Below are 20133 nucleotides of genomic sequence, written 5' to 3' on the forward strand. Positions count from 1 at the left end.
AGTTAAAACACCTGTGTTGTTTGAAATTAAACAGTTACTTAATTTCTAAGGTACTACTGCTGCAATTTAGCCATACCAGGCTTATTTTAAGAGCTAATAAGAAAAAATGCTGCCTTTCATCCTTGTTGCCATACACTGTTAGCATGGGACCAGGATCCATGTGGGTGAGTGTTACCACAGTGACCAGCCTCCACACCTGCATCTGCAGCGGATGCCAGAGGACGTGACTAGGACATCCCCATCCGTTCTTTAGACAGAATCAGTCATTTGATAGCACGCTGCTTCCATTTTTCAAAGTCAATTGAAATTAGTATGAAAAGTTTTAAACCTGTTATGCAAATGACTGCACTACACATAAGATCAGACAGCTCTCAAATGTTTCCTGGGCATTCTTATGTCTTTATGTGGCAGTTAGGATTTATTTCACCTCTCTAGAGTGAGGCAGCTCTACTTTATGATATCCTGTAAAAGGGTGTACTTTGGGTGTGCATGCTAGGACAGCACAAGTTACCCTGTGGGGGCAGGTGCCTCTCCTATTGATTACCATCAGGCAGCCTAGAGACCTAGAGAAGCCTGTCTACCCTCTGCAGAGCTGAATCTGCTCAGATTAATTTCTCTCTGAATGTGGTGGTTTTCAGTGCTGTAGGTATTTAAAGTGGTCCCAGGATTCTTCTCTATTCACATCTTGTCTTCTTTATGTCTGCCAGCTTTTCTCCTTTCTTTTCCCTTCTGTTGAATGCCAGTAGTACCCATGATACTTGCCTCACAGGACCAAGTGAGGATTGGTACAGAAATTCCTAAGAACTGCTTTGAGGTGGTCAGAATGTACCAAATTTGATATTTTTTTTTCTTGTAAGAAGCATTACAGTCTTTCAAGGAAGTACAGAGTAGCTATAAAACAGTGATTTGCAGATTCTCAGAGATCTGTAGGTTTTGCTTTATGCCTGCCTTAGTGATACGCAGAAGGCTGCTGCAGACTCTTGTTTCAATGTTGTAGCTGCAAAGAAAATATTTTATTTGGAACACCTATTAGATTATCAGCTCTGCTTTTACTGGAAATAATGGGTTCATTTTAATCAGAAAATAGCTGTTTCATGCCAAGCCACTTACCTGTCCTGGCAGGTAGAGAACTGCAGCCGTTTGCACACTATGCTGTAATCATAGAAATTATTTGCTGGTTAAAGGTGGAGTGGGTTTTGCAGCACATAAATCAGAGATGGGGCTTGTTACACATTACAGTGGGAGACTCCCTGCTAATTTCTGTCATACTATCTTCACTGGCATGATCCTGGTTATAATAGGGCAGCCCCGTCATGTTAAAACACACTTTCCCCTGATGAGATATATGGGAGCAAACCATTTGCTAGCTGTGCACAATATATTTTGTTTGGCTCTTCTTTTTTGAGGAGTGTTTCTTTTTCTTGTGGGGTCAGATGAGACACTGTAAGCCCAACAGAGGTAGTTTATAAATGTTAGTGAAACCCACATTAAAATACTTTGTACTTTATGAAGTATAGAAAGAGAAAAAACCTGTGTTGCTGTAACCCTTCAGAAGCAATGGCAACACGCAGCTGGCATAAAACTGGGGATGAGCTCAGACCTGTGCAGGCTGCAATTCCTCTGGAAACTGCTCTAACCTTAGCCTGAGATCAGCGAGGCACAGCCCATTTCCTGTGCCCCTCCTGGGCTTTTCCTAGGGCAGCCTTCAGAGTGATGGAGAAACAGGTACTTAACACTTTCCCACTAGAAATGCTGACTTTGGAGGCACAAAAATTGCAAGTGCTAGAGCTTGCCTGCTTGCTGGGAGCCAGATTTTGTTAAACACAGCAGGAGAAAAATGCTGGCAGAATTGCATGATTAACAGAGGGACATAAGTGAAATAAATATTCACTTGAGTGCACAGAGCTAATTAAGTCATGAACTCTTTTACTTGGTGAGCCAAAGTGATAAATCTCCTAGTACCAACTAAAGCCATAAATTCTAAGGATGCTTTCAGAGGAGCTCTGTAGATTGTTAATAAGTTAAATTTAAAATTATGGAAATATTTTTGCATTATAACTCTTAGTTAGTGCATACCATGCTTCTTTAAAAGTATGAAGTTTATGTGCACATATATGTATGATTTTCACTGTTTTAAATGGGCCTCAACAGTACTATATTTTCCCTGAATGGAAGCATAGAAAATGTAGTATGAGATGTAGAGTATTAGAAGGGTACTGCGAACAGCCACCAAACTCTCATCGTCCTTTCCATCATGGTCTGTTTTTTTAATTTACAGAATTCACATCTGTGCACCTAAGTTTGTTTCTGCTGCCTAAGCATTCATTGATTTAGCAAGCACCAGCACCGTTCCATTTGAGAAGCCCCAGGACACTTTTAGGTGATCTGTTTATCCACTGAGTTTCCAAGTTCTTTTTGACGTTCTTTCTCCAGCCGTAATGCTTGAGTCTAGCACACTGGGCTCACATTACGGGGACTACATTCAAATTCCTGCTTGAGAGTTTGTATGTCATCTTCTGTTTGTGGTGGATGCATGAATATTTGGCAGTGCAACCACTTCTTCTAAGGCTGAGCTGGAGACAGTTTTCTGCAGTTAGTGAATAGTTACAAAATACCCTAGTCTGTCTGGTGTTTTAAACTCTGCCATTTAATTTCACAATAAATGGCACTTAGAACACTCCTTTTTCCACAAGACTTGTCTGCATAGGCTTTAGCTGAAGAAGTTTTTTTGGCTTACAGTCGTCCTGCATAAAAGAAACACTTGACTAAAGTAGTTATATTCACTAAACTTCGGATCATGGATGGATGGAAGAGGTCGCAATTCATCTGCACCTTATTCTCTAGCATCCTTTCTCAGATGTAGTGCTACTTTATATAAAGATAATAGATAAACAGATGTCCATTGCTTTTGATTTGGCCACATTCAGCTCACATCTTCAGCACCAAATAATCTACAATAAATTAAACTCTGAAATTTTTGTGGATCTGTAATTTTTCATTCACTGATGGTCCTCCAAATTTGGTCTCTAGCTTTGGACTGATGATTCTATGTGGAATTTCTTGGGGGTTTGGCTTCCATTCAACTTCACAACTGTTTGTGAGGTCATTCATTCTCTGGGATGCAAAAAGATATTTCTAGAGTGCACATTCTACTTAGCATGTAGCAGTTTTTATTTCAGTTCTCATGTGAGAAATTACTACTACTAAAACACTCCCTGAAGCAGCACCAATAAATTGGTCAGATTCAGACTGTATTACTGAGGTTGACACCAGTTACTTTGCTATTTATGAAGTTATTTATGATGAAGACAAGAGCTAGTAAAAAAAAAAATTTAGCAAGAAGCTTTTCTATCAAACAGACATTTCTGCCTACATCTGTGTTCTGCCAAAAAACATACTGCTTGTGATGAAAAATTGTCATTATCTTCAACCCAAAAGCAAATATCTGTAAAGGGAGAGAATAGTTCAGGTTGAACAAAGAAGTCTGAGTCCAGTTCTCTGAGACCTTGCTGCCTGCAAGGAGGCTTGGGCAGCTAGGGCCTACGGAGCTGCCCACTGAGGTTGTACTCACCCGAGAGTTCACGTGCTGGATTTAGCTGTGTCCAGGATACCTAGGCTGTAGAAGGGTCTTGAATGAGCATTTGGCTTGCTTACTGCTATATTAAGTAATGACACTGTGTTCTGTATCTTACATGTCCTCTCTGGAGATTAAAGTACAAAGCTGCTTTTGTTCCCATCATAGCAAGTTTTGAAGCTGCAGCACTTCACAAAAGAAAGCTCTTGGACCCTGGTCTGCACTGGTCCACAGCTCTGCTCTCTTCTACAGCTTGCATGGCAGAGGCCAGCAAATGTTGTCTTTTTGGAGAGTTTCTCACTTCTGCATTGCCCATTCATGTTGCTTTTAGTCATTTGAAGTGACTGTTAATCCTAATTGACTGATGTCTTCAGCACAGAGCCCACAAGCAGCATTCCAGCAGCCAGGCTGAAGTAACAGCAGCAAAAAGCCTCTGCCCTCACTCCCTCAACCCTGGGCATCAGAGACCAGAAACAGTGAAAAGTGGCCAGCGTGAGGCAATTAATACCACTGCAACCAGCTTGCAGAAAAATTAACCAGAACGTTTTTCCTTTTTCCTGATACACTTCTTTTAAATAAGCTTTCAAAAAGACTTGTTTTATACTGTGTCTGTGAACGTATAGTTTAATAGCCCATCATTCTTAAGAGTACATGGCATTTAAATATGCCTAAAAAATAAATGCCAAGAGATAGAGATGCCCTAAATGGTATATAAAGTAAATGCTGCTACATGTTAACTTAAAATATCACTCCATTTCACTGTGTTGCAAAATTACTCCTGCAGATTTTGATCCCTGAAACAGTCACATAATAAAATTGCCTCATAGAGCCAATTGTGAAATTATTCTGATAACATACTTGTACATCAAAAGGAAATTTCTTTCCATCTTTGCTGTTTTAAGTGTCATTGCACAGAGGTCCGTGTTCTGTCACTGTCTCTAAGAATATCAGCAAGATCCTGGTGCAAAATTTCAGGCCTGGGAGTCAGGGTACCTGCATCCACTTGAGACGGGACCAGATGTCCTAGGAAATTGTGTAGCCACTAAAACAAGAGGTGCTTTTGGTGTGTGGGTTTGTAACAGTCCCTTTCTTTTCATAGAATACACGGTGTTGCATGTCTCTGGAAAAATATGATCTTTTATGAGACTGAATTTGTTGCTGTGTGGGTTTTGTGCAGCCACATGCTCTCTAGTGGGTGAACAGAAGTATACAGCTGCTGACCAAAGGGACAGACCTGTAAGGGTCTCCTTCACCAGCTGTGATGCTAAATCCATATTTTTTGGCACCTGTTGCCAATAGCAGGCTGCAAGGGAGCTCAGCCCCTCCCCAAACCTGCCTGTTCTCTGTAGGGCATGGTTCCCAGCCAGGCGGGACTTGCTGACCCTACTGCGGGTTCAGGGTGAGAATGTGTTGTGGGGAGTAGGCTGAAGGGTGCAAGACTGAGAGGATAGAGTGAGATGTGAAGGGAAAGGTGAAAACAGAAATGAAAAAGAAATGCTGGGTCAAATTCTGCTTGTAGGCATGCCACCCGAAATGCAGGAGATCCCTTTTGTGAAGAATGAAAGAGGGCAGGGCAGCAGGTGCTCATGTCAGGTGAAGCTACTTGAGAGAAACTGCAGAGCTGGCAAAATCTGAAGAGCAGAGGATGTGGCTGTCTCCTCATGCCAGCTGACACAGCTTGACAAGACAGACTGGTCTGACAGCTCCTGAGGGGTCTAAGGGGTGCATCTGACTTTCATACGTAAGAAAATATTAATGACCTTTAGGAAAATTTAAGGGTGTGCAGGCACGCTGTTTGAGCGTACCTGGTTCTTTGTGGGTGGTAGGGTAGTAACTGCTTGGGACACAAATGTATCTTTGCTTTTGGTTGTAAAACATCAAGTCTTCTGGTACTTTCCTGGGGCAAGGAAACAAGACCAAATCCAGCCAGTGAGATGGGAAGAGTAGTGCAGGTACTTGGTGTGCAGAGGTGCAGTGCACTGGGCAGTGGGAAGGAAAAGCGGTGCTAATTAATAAATAAATAATAATTAGCTAAGGCTAATTCATTGTCTGTCTGCTGGGGCAAAATCAGGATTGGCTTGTGGTTTGGTTATATGTGTATGTGTGATAGAATTCAAGTCATGCAAGCCCTCCTGGTGTACAGGGTCATTTTTACTTGTTTAGCGGCTGTGAAGAATGAGGGGTTTTTACTCTTTGCTCAGTTGTCATCTTCCCATCAGCTTATTTTTACCTTCTGTAATCCCGATGAGATGAGGCATGTGCTGAGCAGGCCCCTGGTGCCCCATGCATGCTGGGACACCTTTATACCTCGTGGTCTCCCATTAGCTTGTTTTATAAAACAAATAATTGTGACTCTTTGTCTCTGCTGCTGGCAGTTCTTTATAAACTCTGATAAACAAAACTTATGTTTGTGTGAAACTGTAAGTTTCCACAAGTGGAAAAGCTCTGTCTGGTGTCAAGCAACAAACATTTCCCTATCTGAACAGAATACGATAAAAAAGAAGAATGAAAACCAGGTTTGCTATCTAAAGGTTCCCAAGAGAAATAATTGCCCTTTCTCAACTAATTCTATTTATTTTCCTTTTAGACTCATTAGTTGCAATATTTTCTTACTGCTATCATTTTGGTGCTAGTTCTAATAAACTTAACATATAATAATAGCTGCCTTGAGAATGATATTAGTAATATTTCCATATATACAAGTGATACTGAGTCATCAGTGACAGCAGCTTCTCAAATTAGCAGATGGTGGCTCTGTAAGAAAACATGTTTTCTTGCCTTACTCCTCAATTTATTCCCAGGCTGAGCAAAGATAACTAGGTAGTAGCATCTGTTGATGTAATAGTTCCTGTTAAACTCTATCTGCCTGCCAGATCTGAAGATGTTCAAACTATGGTGTGCATATAAGGTAGAAAAGTATAATTAGAATTTTGATGTATCAAAAACTGGAGTTGGTTTTAATCCTGTAAGACAGACATTTTTGGACAGCTCTAAGTAGAAGTAATAAAAAAAACATAATGAGTAGAGAGATGGTGCTCAGCAGTTGACTTTGCTACCTAGATTATTATTTGCGTGCATGCAGTACAAAATGTAAATTTTTGCCTTATCTGAAGCCAAGCCATTTCTCACACGTTGGGCTTGTAAAATTGTTTTGTTCCCACAGAAGGGAGGGTGGGGAAAGGCTTTCAGAATTGGGTCACGGTTTCTCTGCCTGCAGAGATTGTGCGGTGGCTTTTGAGCCTAGCTCATGGGAATGACAGACTAAACAGGGTTCAGATCAGGTTTTGCTGTTTACCATTCTGTTGTTATCACAAGTCCACAGCTCACTTACTGAATAATTTTTATCCATCTTTAATGGACAGAATGATAAAAATAAGGCTGTGAGGTTATTTTCTCTCCTGAAATTGTAAGGGGCTCTGAAGTGGACCCTGCTGCCAGCCCTGGCTCTGCCTGCCAGGGTCAGAGGTGGGATTGTGCCTGTGGATGAGGGCAGTGCCCATGCTGGGGTCCCCCACACATCCCCTCTGGCCTGAGCCCCCGGTGTGGCCAGCCCTGACCCTGCTGCACCCCAACAGCTACTTCTACAACTGCCTCCTGATGTTTGGTTTTTTTAAACCTTGCTTTACTGTGAGTGTAAACACTGGATGCCTATTGAACCTTTAGGGTGGGAATTCAGTAGACTATCTCATACTGTGTGCTTTCATATCAAACTTAAGTTTTTATTCAGCTATTTAATTTTCAGTATGATTTCAACAAGGGGTGGTTTTTTTGCCTTTATACTTCCTTCAAAGTATTCACCAGGCTCACAGTGATTGCAATGTGCCACCAGCTGCAAGAGCAGGACCCAAGGCAAAGGCCATGCCAGAGGAAGCTCCATCCTCTGCCGCGGGTTCTGCTGCAATGCTGTGGAGAGGTTGCTACAGTCTGGTGCCACTCCGTGCCTCTCCCTGACACCTGGGATGTTGCAGTGAAACCTTCTCTTCCCTTGGACTCTGTAGGCCAAGATCTGGGAGGAAGCAAGCAAAGGTCTGTTGCGTATGTAACTCTCTTGTGCATGTGTAACTGCACACAGAGGTGCAGGGCTCACCCAGGTGATGGGACCCTGGGAAGCTCTTGCTCTGCTTCTCCACCTACCCTTGCCTACAGGGCTGCTTTTAGTGCGTGCATGTTTGTTGAACACATTGTGCCTGTTGAGGCTGGGGACAAGTCCGTCAAGGCTCATTAACAGAAACTCTGGTTCTGGTGGTCCTCCAAGTGTGTACACATACACCCCTTCTGTCACACAGATACGTACAGGATAGCACATAGTTAATGCGAGTAAAGCTGTACTTCTTTCTCTAATTGTTTAATTGTTCAGTTCCCTGTTAACGGAAGCCCTCGGCAGGGCTGCAGGCCGCCACCTGAGCAGTTGGCTGGAGCAGCCACCAGGTGTCAACGTTCTTCTGCAGAGAACTTCAGTTCCACTAAAATCTTGTGAAAAGGTCTTTCTGTGCAGCCAAAACCTGAAGAGTTTCCTCAGTGTTACTGCCCCAAGGGCAACGGCATCCCCCACCCACCACTGGGTCACATTGGCCACATTGGGACATGCCGGTGGGCATGTGATGGAGGTGATGCAGAGGAGTGGCGTGGCAGCATGGTGAGGTCCAGGCTGGAACGAAGCCACAGATGCTGAGCCCCTGGTGTAGGCAGGCATCGGTGAGGGAGCAGCAGCTGCATGGGAGCATAATTTCTGAGGCAGAGGTTTTTGAGAGGTGAAGGGACAAAGAGGCAAGATACCCCAAGTCTGAAATGGTGGATTAGCCCCTGTAGACAATGTGTGCAGATGCTGGAGGAGCCAGTGCCCACGACGTGCTTGTAATCTCCCTGAGCAGCCTGCCATTAAACACAATCTAATCAAGGCTGCAGCAGGTGCAGTCAGACCCAAGTATTGTCACCAGTGACAGCAATGGTTGTCTTACCTGTGGATAATGGTTAGCCATCACGTTGCATGAGAAAAACATGCTGATTTTACGGGGAGGTGACCAGGCCAGAGCAGCTGGAGCTGGGGGGTATGCTGCCAGCCCACCTTGCATCCCAGGGGAATAATTCTCTGTCACTAGGGGACCCCTTCCCACGAGATAACTATCCTGTATCTGTTTCTTTCACATGAAACAAACCAAAAGAGCCTCACCGCCTGCCCTTTTGTACAAAAGAGGGGAAAGCCAGCAGAGATTGCTAATCTGTCTCGAGGAAGGTTTATACAGCCGTGAGCACAGGCTGCTCTGTGTTCGGCTCAAATACACTGAATTTTGAAACCCTTGCAGCTGGGTCTGTGCCTGGTCTGGGTGCTGCCCTGGTTCCTCCCCTCCCTCTTCTGTAGCACTTGATCCTCCTGCATCTCCTGCCTTCATTTGTCAAACCGCAGAGGGGTGTTTCCAGCACCAGGTACTTCAGATTAGCAGTGGGGCATGCCACAAGGTGATGCCTTGTGTGAGCAGAAGCGTTTCCCTACCCCAGATGTGTTCTAAAGCATTTTTAGTGGTTTAGATTGTTGGGTGTTTTTAAGGCTTTTGTAGGGCAGTAGCATGCTCACCAGGCAGGGAGCAGGTGGTTCCAGTGCAGAACAATTTTGTTCCCTTTTGCCATGCTAATACACACAAAGTTATCGAGAACAGAGCGTGCATATGTGGGTAATGCCAAAGCCCAGTAAACATTTACACCTTACTTTTTTTTAAAATGTAAAAATTATTTACAGTAGTCATTTACACATTACTGAAAAGTTAATTATTTTCAGTGGTGAGTTCACCATTGACTTAAGTGGCAACTGTGTAGAGAGACTCAGTTTTTTTGCTGCACCCTCCTGCTGTCAGTAATTCTTGGGACAGAAGCAGATATTGCTGAAACTCTGCGGCTTATGCTCATTCTTGATTTATTTCCCAGACAGCTGTTAGTACAGAAACCAGCTCAGTTGTTATTAAATGGTGTTCAGTGGAAGAATCACCATAGAGGCAGCAATATTTGCAGTCTAAAAAAAAATGGAAATGGTGATTATATCACCTGTCTTTTCTAGGAAGGAATCGTTTTCCCCCCTTGAGCCAAGCTGCAGGCAGTGAACTAAGTGGACCTCTCGACAGTCAGTATAGCATTTTGAGGAATTTAGATGTCTCCTAGCCATTTGTAAAATCGTATTTTCCTTAAATGATCACTAGGGAAAATTACGTATATAAGAGCAAAGCTTGCTTGTTAAGGGGTTTGGGGATTATTTGTTGTTATTATTATTAACTGTTTAACATAAATATGAGCTTGCCAATATTTTAAATATTCTGGATTTAATCCAAGGGTTTACATCAGTATATACATATTAATACTCAAATGCAAAACTATACATGCATTTCTCATGTCTTATGAAAAGCTGTGATCAAAGTTATTTTTTGGTTTGACTCATCACAGGGTCTGGGTGTCTATTACCATTTCTGGAAGGCTTTTCATCAACCTGATACACTTCTCTGCCAACAAGCTTTTCTGACGCTTGAGTTTGTTTGCTTTCCTCAACGCCAGCCCCCTCCAGCTGGCCCCTTCCCCACTGCTCCCACACTCCCTTGCAGCCCAGACCACACAAATACCCAAAAACGGTCGCACACTTTGGGTGACAGTTTGCTAATTGATGCATTTAGGGTTTTGTTCAGCAGGTATTTTTGTGGCAGCAGCAAAGGAAGTTTTCAACACAAAAAGTAGTGTTCTTACACAAGCTAAATGGAATTTGTATAATCCTGACTCATCTCCTGTAGCTTTTGGTGGCAATGAATCCAATGTCCTTCCTCCAGCAGGAGATACCAAGTACCAGCACCGAAAGTCTGAGATTGCTTGAAAGACTCCCAAGCTGTGCTAGCTGTGAATCAGCAAGCCACCTTTATTTTTATTTTTGCTTCGATTTTTGGAAGAACATCACGGGCAGCTCAAAATCAGCAACCACAGACAGGCTGAGCTGCTGCTGATGTCCTCCTCCGTGAGGACAGCGTTTCCCGAGGTAAACAGAGGAAAAGGAGCAGAAAAATCGCTGCTGCTGGAAACAACACTGCACCTGACTGAGCTTTTTCCAGCTGCAAAGGTTTCTTAATTGGCTGCTAGGGTCTTCAACTTAGTTCTTCTGATGTCTTGCTCAGAGTCCAGCTCTGGATGTTTTGGATTCCCCTTTATCCCTATTTTATTATGTGCTTATTCCATTTTACAGGGTGGGCTGTGGAAAGACAGAAGTAAAAGCACTGCTGCTGCCAGTACCAAATGCCTGGTTGAACTTTCCTACAGAGGTGCAGGTATGCCTTGCTACCAGTGACAGCGGGTGGCTGCTTGTTGCAGGGCATCACCTCTGGGTGCCCGGTCCCCAGCTGTTTCGGTGCCAGGCTGCCTGGCTGGTCCTAAGGGCACCAGCAGGAGCCCTGCCAAGCAGGCATGTATGAGCATGCTTTGTATTCTGGGTTGAATTTCTCAAGCTCATTGGCTCCGTGAGCTATGCAGCATTCCCAGTTCAATAAAGTCTTCCAACATCTGCAAAGACCTTCCCAAAGCAAGGGTGCACCTGTGCCAGTTACACCTTTCTCAGTCCACTAGCTTGGATTATCTAGTACAGTGTCTTCTTTCACTTCTTAGTTTCTAACTTTAGGAGAAAGAAATATCTGGAGCACACAGACAACATCTGCCTCTGCCCATGCAGCTGAGCCATGGCTCTGAAATGGAAGCAGTGACCAAACCTTGCAGGACATATTGGTGTAGAAAGATACATAAATGATCACAACTAGCAATGCTAGCAATTTCTTTTTATATACTTCATTGCTTGAAGTGAGGTAATCAGTAGTTTAGTAGGATATATACTCAAACTACACAGATTTTCTATTCTGAGAAAATTGTGTTAGATACTGTCTTAAAAATTTAAGCATTGCAAAAATACTTTCTCTCCCTGTCCAGTTTGTAGGATTCCAGCCTTGAGGGAAGGTGCATCCACTGTCAGAAGGTGCCCTGTGGAAATGCCACCTATAGCTCCTGTTAGGGAGTGCCTAGTGAGGCCATCCCATGGACTCTTAACAGTGAGTGAGCCAGGGAGCATTGTACATGACATGGCACTTAATGGATATTACAGTAAACAAATCATCTTCCAGCCCTGTGTTTACGTTCAGCTCCATCCTTTTGCTCACAGTGCTGCATAAATGCAGGTGAACACATAGCATTCAAATAGCTGTTGATAGCACCATCTGCAAAAGGCTAACAGCTCATTCATTAAGCAGTGGGAGCCAGCACAGCCACAGCCTAATCAGATATTGTACAAAGAATAATTCAGAAATAATCCTCATATACTTGAATAAATATCAGGAGAAGGAAGGAAAAAAAACCATACATATGGCACGTTACGGGAACAAAACAGACATTTTTCTATGTGTCCTAGGCTGATGAGCTTTGTTGTACTGGATGTTAATCACGCAGGTGGCTAATGCATGAGGAGGAAGCTGACTGAGGGGTTTCTGGCCCAGCATTTGGAAGGTGTTAGTAAGCGGAAGAGACTGTAGTGCTCATGGGAAAATCCATTAGCCTTACATGTTGCAATATGCATGTGGTCCTGTTGTGTAACTTGCTGGTGATACAGGCAGAGGATTGAGTTTGTGAGGCTGGGAAAACCCAGGTTCTGGTCTGGCTTTCTGCATTCTGTCCCGCTGAGGAACTCGTTTATCAGGTGTGTGCGGTTCCTCACACAGCTCCTGCCTGCATGCTCACACACCTTCCACCAGAGTGTTTTACCCTTAACTACTTGTTTTGCTGGCATACATGGTGTGGTACATTCACAATACTGACCAGCCACCAGACAACTGTTCAGTGGGGCTCTGTGTGGCTAGTGTAGGTGCTATAAGCAATTTCCTTTGAGGGTTATCTTAGTGTGGAACAAAACAGGACTGTGTGAGCTGGCACTGTGCACTTGCAGCCCAGAAAGCTAACTGTGTCTGGGGCTGCGTTACCAGTAGCATGGCCAGCAGATCCAAGGAGGTGATTCTCCTGCTCTGGTGAGATGCCCCCTCCCGCCCCTGGAGCACCACGTCCAGCTCTGGGATCCCCAGCACATGAAAGATACGGACCTACTGGAGCAGGTCCAGAGGAGGCCACAGATGATCTGAGGGCTGAAGCACATCTCCAATGAAGACAGGCTGAGGGAGTTAGGACTGTTCAGCGTGGAGAAGAGACAGTTTGTATATGTGCATATTTTGAACAAAACCATTTTTTCTTACTAATAATATGCTTGGGACCTCACTCTATAGTGCATGTGTAGGTGTGAGAGCGCCCAAGGTGCACGTGCTCTCCCTGTGGCAGGAAAACTGCTCTTCTGGTCTGAGTAAGATCCATGTTCCCTTCAGATCCAAAAGCAGTCTGCATCAGCTGTTAGTGAAAACAGAAGGCCTGACCATCACCAGATCACTCTGGCCAGAAGTCTGTGTCCAGTACTGACGTAACCAGGGGCTGCACCAAACCTCAGCAGCAGATGAGAAGCCAGAGCGCTACGTAGAAAGTCACACCGTGAAGGCACCAGGGCTGCTGGGGGGCACTGCCTGGATCTGGAGATCTGGGTGTCCTGTGTGGGGTACCTCTTCAATGAGGGACACCTCGCCTTTATTTTCTGCCCTTCCTCTGTGAGGACTCAGCGTTTTACAGATGCTCAGGTTCTTCTCTTTGCCCTTATTTGGGCAAAAGACCATTCCTGCCATAGAAGTGAGCATAGTGCCCGCAGGATGCCCTGGGAGGAGTGGGGTGGCCACCATGCCCGGCCCTTGTTAAGCGGGTGCTGCTGCTGGGGCTGGCAATGCAGGCATGGCTGAACCTAGCACTGCTCCAGGGCACGCACAGGCTCTGAAGAACATCTCTCCTGCTCAGTCGCACCCAGTCACACCCCACAAGGCCTCATCCCAGCGTGCCCCACCACAGGGAAGGCATGGGTCCCTGGAGGGGCGGCCAGGCTCTTCCCACCAGCTGTGGAGGCGGCCCTCCAGCACGCAGGGCCGCAGCCACGTTGGGCCTTGTCCTGCTCGCGGCTCTCGCTGCACACATCCCCTGGACGCCGCGGCAATGCTGTGCCTGCAGCTGCCTGCCCCTCAGCCTGCAGCCAGCCGGGAAGGGCCCCCAGTAGGGCACAGCAGCCCTGGCCTCGGAGGTGGGGGACACCTGCTAGAATAGCCTGGCCAGCTGGCCTGAGCAAGGTGATTGCAGCCCCTGCCTACACACAGCACATCAGAGGGGATGTGCTCAGAAAATCAGCCATGAGATACTGGTGGTACAGCAAGCTGGGGGCCACTCCCACGGGCTCCAGGCAAGCCCCAGGGTGGGGGCTGTCCCCATCGCAGGGGCTCTCCCAGGCAGGGTCCTTGGTGCCAGCATGGGTTATGGCATTGCAGACACCTCTGCTCATCTTTCCAGCTGGTGCTTGGGGCCCAAAAGGCTGTTGAGACACAACACGAAGGGCAGCCACAAAGCCTTTCCACAGCAGAGTGCCTTTGGCTACAGCAAACACACAGGGAGGGCTGCTCTGTGCCTGCAGCTGAGGCAGGGCACCCCACTGCCCACCCTAGCAGGTTAGCTGTGGCTGCCTGCGGCGGGGACAGAGCTGCTGGCACAGTGCTGCCTGGCCACTGCGGCTGCTGCCTGTGCCGACGCCTGGAGACCAAGGGCTGTGGCTGTCCCAGCTGAGGCAGGAAGAGGCCAAACTGCCCCAGCACCACGGTGGGAAGCTCTGTGCTGCTGCCGTTTTCAGAGATGCTGTTCAGAGGAGCTGTGACCTCTGCAGCACAGCATTATGCTAATACCACTCAGTGTATGTGGAAAAGCTGGGGTATTGACTGTATTGCCCACCCTTAAGGAACCATTTTAAGCCCACGATCCTTGCTAACTAACCGTGATTTCTTTGGATAATGGTTAATTTGCTCTGGCTTGTCAACAGCCGGAAAAAAAGAATTGTTAAGCCCTGTCAAATCCTCCTGGCTTTGCGTCGTATCAGAACTCAGCATCTCTTCTACAGATGATTAAAAATCTGAGTCTCTTGCTGTTCAAGACATTACCGTTTTCTGTTTTTTCCAGCATTTAACATCCTGAGAGTTACTACAGTGTCTCACTCTTCATGCTACTTGGGCATTGCAAATATTCACCATGTAGTTAGAGATTCTCTTCTGCAGATGGGTAACAAGAGTTACCAACTTCTGTGTAGCCATCAGCCTTTGTCCAACACATATTTTAAACGCAGGGGAAATTGCCTGTTAGGGAGATGTTTCGTAGCTGTGGGCAGTGTCTGCTGGAGGCACAAGCACAGATCACACAGCAGTTGTGACCTGAATGTTGTCTGCCCCACGGAGAGTGCCCTAACATTGTATTCTTGCATTCTCCCTGCCCTGAGACTATATCTGTTTATCCTGGGTTTTGTCTGCTTCTTAGGCACTCATCTTTTCCTCTTCTTTGTCTCGTTTCTCTGAAAGACAATCTTCAAAGCCAGCTCTAACAGGGAGAAAAGGCCATGGAAGACAGCTCAACACTGATGAAAAAATCTGTAGTTGGGAATGGGTTTCAACAGATTTCTCACTTTCCGACCATAAATCTAGTTCAGCACCATTTTCAAACGTGTATGCTCTACATGGGCATATATATAGAAATATTTATGGGTTACACTTGCCCTGTGCAGGTTTTAACTATAGTTTGTTGTGGCCTGCACTGAATTTAAACTGTGTGTAAAAACTGGCTTTGTTCTGAGCAAGGTGCTGGTTATTTTGGTTGGTAAGTGCCTGTATCCAGAGCAACAGTGATATAAAACTGGTTGCTAGCTGCTGAGTGTACACCCAGCCAGCAAAGGCAGCAACAGGGACCACTGAAAGAGGTACCCACCGAAGGAGGGAAGCATCCCCCACAGACTGGAGCAGCGGGAGGGACTCTCCCCGTGCCATGCCCCTCTCTTTGCTTACCTCTGTGACCGTCCACTCCAAGTCTATGGTGGCCAGTGGCTGCTGTTCCAAAACTAGCTGACAGCTTCTCAATAACTAGGAGGAAATCCTGAACAGTCATGCTTGGCAGTTTTCACAGTGTAAGCAGACCCTAGAAAAGACCAAAAATGGATCCAGTAATTAATCTTCTCCAATGGAAAAATAGCTCTAATTTTTATGTTGCAATATTGGCATTGCCACAAAATTATCCACATGGAGTTGGACAATTTTCAGATTAAACGTCCTCTTGCTTCCTAAATTAAGCAGCTATTCATACATTTATGCAAGTACATTCTTCATTAACCTCTAATGAGTAGAGTAAAAGCCATTTCACTACCCACCAGATTTAAAACTAACTTGTAAATCATATTTATTAAATAGTAAGACCTCTCTCATCAGACCATAGCTTACACTTCAAGGCTTAGGAGTTAGAATATGTCTGCACGTGTTTTCTTTCTCTGTAGTTTTGCTATCACTGACACGTCCATGCTCTTTTCCTGAGCTAATCCCAGTGGAAAATGCAAACTGCCTTGCTTCTGCAGAATATTCTGGACAAGAATTGCCAAGCAGTGCTTCAAAAGTCTGGCAGAATTGGCACACATTTTAATTTTTTCAGTTTTAAAAGATGAAAGCTAAAAAACAAGTCATCCATCCTCAGTCTGTTTACTTTTGGGTGACCGCCCAGGCTCCACCTTCCAGGGAGCAGCAAACCTTTCCGTGTAGCACAGGGGTCAGTTGTTGGTGACACCCAGCCTCAAAGAATGGTGGTTTCACCACAGACCTCAAGTGCTGCTCAGCAGGAGGGACCAGCTCACACTGCTGCTGGCAGGGTCTGGGCTCTCCCCCTCCTTCCTCTCTTTGATGCAGGATGACAAGGGCAGAAGCAAAACACCATCTACCAGAATATCCTTCCAGCCGTGTGTATCGCAGGAGGTAGGAAATGAAGGTTTGGTGATTGCAAAGGAGCAAACCTGAACCCCCCATATCCTGGGAATAACCCAGCCACCGAGTAACAGGGAGGTCTCAGCCGCTGCTGCTGCACGAGTGCCCTTCAGCCCAGATGCAGACCAGTGCCACTTCCAAGCAGTGCTGCAGCAAAGGCACAAGATGGGGTTTAATGCAGCCCCCCAAAGCTAGCTGGGGATGGTGTGGCAAATTGCAGATTAGATCCAGGCATCCAGAGCAAGAATTAGGTGAATTTTAACTCACCCATCCGCCTGTGGGTCGAGCCTTGGCTATAAATCAGAACTCCAGAGTCTACCAGATGGCCAGGTGCCACAACGCTACAGTGCTTTGATAAACACGTCGCATGACAAACGTAGGTTTTAACATGCTATTGGGCCAGAAGCTATCTGAATAGAAGAAACATGTAATTTAGAGCCTACAGATGTTGATGCAAGTTTGTGTGCATCTATTATATATTTGTCTGTCTACTAGAACGAGAGACATTTTTCATTCAAAATCTAGATTTTAATTTTTACTTGACCTCAATAGTAGTTAAGATGTATTTTGAGTCCGGTTTAGTTTCTCCTTAGCAAAGTCCTTAATCTTATATCATAAGAGATCCCTTTCTTTTAATAAATCTCATCTTTCTAAAAGCAATCCTAGAGCTTTTAGTCCAAAATATAATATGAGGCTTATTTTAATAACCAGGAAAGGAAATTGATTTTTCTTTTTTCCCCAAGAAAATATTTAGAGAATAGTAATAGAAGCATCTGAAAAGGGGAAGTTTAGTTGTAAGCTGTCTTTTTTTAATACTGAATGTAAACGTAGCAGTTAAAGAAAAGTACCATTGCATTCTAAACAGTGATAAAAAGGAAAATACAAGTATTCTGAAACAAGAAATGCAGGCTTCTGCTCTGGTCCTGTGGATAATATGAAACAGGAAATTTTAAGGTGAAAGCCTGGAAAAGCAACTGATACAATAGACAGTATTAAGGTTTTGCCAAAAGTTGTAAAGCTATTAGTCTGAAAGAGAAACTTAGGATTGGAAATATGGAATCTGTATCTTACCCTTCTTGCTTAAGCTAAGGATGTTTCACTAGCCAGGAAGAAAATGTTCTGTTACTGAGTTAAAAAACCAACAAACAAAACTGGGAGTTGACATAAAGGGCATCATTTAGTCTGACATAGAAAAAGTGAATCTAAATTCACCTTATTTTTTATGGTGTCAATCCACCTGCAAAATCATCTTTGACCTCTGGAAATGCTGGAGTAACATAAAACCACCTGTTGCCTTCCCAGCAGCTAACTGAAACAGCTTTACCTGCAGAGTCTTGAAACGCTCTTGAAATCACTTAAGGACTAAATTCTGAGATCTAAGACGTAAGGTCAACCTGCTAAAAAAATTACCAAACCCTCACAAAGCAAAAGGGACATTGTAGGGACACTTGCATTGCAATTGCCTGTCATTTTGTGTTTGAACTAAAAAGCCATTGGAGAAAAGCTATCAGCCTGGCACCACTTGTAAATGATACTTAAAATTCTCTTCATTTTAGTTTTTTAAAGTCAAATACTTAGGGTGACAGACTTTTTCTGCCATGGAGATGTCAGGGGCACCTGGCTGGAAGGCAAACAAGTAAATCTGCCTGAAAGGCAGCATGCACAAGGACCTTTATGCCACGTATAAACTGTGAAATCAATTAACATTTCAGATATTAATACCGAAGTAGTAGCAACAGCTGCCATCTTTTTTATACGATTGTGCAAGCCAACCACAGAAATGCAATGTAAGAAAACAGACTGTAGTTTTCACTTTTTAAGTCAAATTAGTTTACTAGTTAATTGGGAAGAAATAGGGTGTTACAAATATTACAGCCTCATTCTACAAGTCACTTGCAGGATGAGCCCTAGACTTGTGTGAGCTAAATTTCATGGCCCTTCTTAAACATTAAAATTGGTGCAGACCACAAATCCATTTGTTTATATATAAATTACCAAATCAATTTATTATATTCAAATTCCATAAACTTGTCAGACTCAACAATTGCCACAGTAGGCAGCAGAGCAGTTTGCCACTCTTCTGGTTAACTGGAAGCACATGGGCCTGGTCCCCAGTGCAGGCCGGGGCACTGGGGCGTAGGGAGCCGGGGTGCAGGGAGCTGACGTGTGAGCATCCGGGGCACGGGGAGCCGGGATGCGGGGAGCTGGGATGCAGGGAGCTGGGGCGCAGGGAGCTGGGATGGAGGGAGCTGGGATGCAGGGAGGTGGGGCACAGGGAGACGGGATGCGGGGAGCTGGGGCACGGGGAGCCAGGGTGCAGGCCTGCCCAGCCCATACCTGCACACGCAGCCGCTAGCAGGGCACACGCCCATGGGGGACCGTGTTAACTGCAATGCAGTAGGCCTCTGCCGCCTCACCAACAGGCTTCTAAGCAATGTGAATAAAACATCATTATTTCAACCATAATATGTAGTTATTGTCTACACGGTCTGTAAAAAAACAAGCTAATAGCATAAACTTGAGGTAGGTGTTACATATTCAAAGCCACTGATGTGAGCCAATAAAGCAATTCACATCCAAAACTCTGAATTCTAGGTATTTTGCCACACACCTATCAAATATGCTGTCTCACAGCAGAAAGGGAAGAAATTTTGTTATTAAAATTCGTGACAATGGCATTAATACCAGGTTGCTTTGCAGCACACAGAAGTCTGTTACCAAATGTAGGTTCTCACAAGAGGCAACAGCCCAAACTGCCAAAGTACCCCCAGGAAGGCCGCAGTCATGCCATGTTCATCATTCCTAGTGAGGTACAAGAGCAGCAGCAGCGGACAAAGTCCTAGGCAGTGATACTTATTTTCTTTTTAGTGCTACACTATGACTCGCACCCCTGAAGCACATGGCGGGGAAGGTGTCGGCCTGCCACGGCCCGTCTGGAGGCCAGACCGACACACCTGTGGCCGCCATAGTGTGAGCGCCCAGAGCCCGCAGCCCGCACAGAGGCCGTGCAGCACGGCCGCCCTGCCGAACCAAGTAGAGCCCCCGAGCCAGCAACGAGCGCTGCCTGCTGCCGCTGCTGATGGAGAGCTGGCGGCCGAGGGGGGGCGCGGCGGCTGCGGCGGGCCCCAAGGCGCAGGGCACCCGGGCAGGGCTTTCCCGGGCACCTGCCCCGTCTCTACCCGCAGGGCCGCGGCGAGGACCCGACGGAGGGATCGGAACCGACCCGGCGCCTTCCCGTTCTGGGCGAGATCCCCCGGCCGCCTGGGCTCGGCGAGCGCAGCCGGCTGAGCGGGGCACCACCTCCCCCGCCCCGGGATGCGGGAGGCCGCGACCTGCCCGGTCCCGGCCCCTGCCCCTGCCCGCGGAGCTCTCGGCGGCAGCGGCAGCCCTCCCCGCCCCCGGCACACTCCAGGGAACCGTTTCACACGGAATCACACGGGAGCGTCTCCCCCATCTGTGCAAGCCGAGGCACCCCCACCCCCACCTTCTCCTCAGTCCCGGCAGAGCCTCCCTGCCATTATGTTCCACCATCTCTTAGCCAGGCCGCTCCGCGGGCGGCCGAGGCAGCGCGGACCTTAGCCATGCTCGCCTGAGGCCGCCGGCCGGAGCAGCCGCGGCCGGGCCGCGGGGCCGCAGCAGGTG

The 20133-nt window shown here is 46.0% G+C and overlaps 1 protein-coding gene and 1 long non-coding RNA gene across 5 annotated transcripts in view; one reads left to right on the forward strand and one right to left on the reverse strand.

Annotated features, from left to right (window-relative positions):
• ZNF532 (zinc finger protein 532) overlaps positions 1-20133 on the forward strand; it is a 74751-nt gene that overhangs the window by 2815 nt on the left and 51803 nt on the right. Inside the window, exon 1 of one of the 3 annotated variants that reach the window (XM_055791671.1) lies at positions 19998-20130. The exons of 1 other annotated variant lie outside the window; for it this stretch is intronic. The gene's annotated coding sequence lies outside the window, so the exon portion shown is untranslated. Of the gene's footprint in view, positions 1-19997; positions 20131-20133 lie in introns of those variants that run through there. One more of the 3 variants, XM_055791670.1, reaches the window with a different exon arrangement.
• Positions 8087-20112, reverse strand: LOC129782810 (uncharacterized). Of its 2 annotated transcripts, none has more exons than XR_008744937.1 (3): positions 19976-20112; positions 15532-15661; positions 8087-8446 (listed from the first exon to the last, which is right to left on the reverse strand). It is a non-coding gene; the product is annotated as an uncharacterized LOC129782810 (long non-coding RNA). The 2 variants fall into 2 exon arrangements; XR_008744936.1 differs by having other exon boundaries at positions 8099-11277.

The sequence above is a fragment of the Falco peregrinus genome, chromosome Z (genome assembly GCF_023634155.1).
Source record: "Falco peregrinus isolate bFalPer1 chromosome Z, bFalPer1.pri, whole genome shotgun sequence".
Classification (NCBI taxonomy): Eukaryota; Metazoa; Chordata; class Aves; order Falconiformes; family Falconidae; genus Falco; species Falco peregrinus.